At 46.8% G+C, this 282-nt stretch overlaps 1 protein-coding gene across 5 annotated transcripts in view; it reads left to right on the forward strand.

The window, feature by feature from the left end:
• Positions 1-282, forward strand: part of ARHGAP12 (Rho GTPase activating protein 12) — a 108436-nt gene that overhangs the window by 1438 nt on the left and 106716 nt on the right. The gene's annotated exons all lie outside the window — the stretch shown is intronic.

Genomic DNA, 282 nt, shown 5'->3' on the forward strand with positions numbered 1-282 from the left:
CTCGAACTTGCGGGCTCAGGCAATCCACTCACCTCAGCCTCCCAAAGGCGTGGGATTACAGGCTGAGCCACTGAGCCTGGCTTCTGTTTGTCCACTTAAATTTGGAAGCTATATTTGTATAATTGGGTAACTTTAAGTTTTTAAAAAATTCACTAATGTCCTTGATCTTTTGAAAAACAAAGAGTAAACTGGGCTCAGTGGCTCAGCCTATAATCCCATGCCTTGGGAGGCTGAGGTGAGTGAATTGCCTGAGCCCACGGGTTTGAGACTCACCTGGGCAAC

This window comes from Carlito syrichta, unplaced genomic scaffold, assembly GCF_000164805.1.
Source record: "Carlito syrichta isolate Samal-C Ts95f unplaced genomic scaffold, Tarsius_syrichta-2.0.1 Scaffold307249, whole genome shotgun sequence".
In the NCBI taxonomy this organism is placed as follows: Eukaryota; Metazoa; Chordata; class Mammalia; order Primates; family Tarsiidae; genus Carlito; species Carlito syrichta.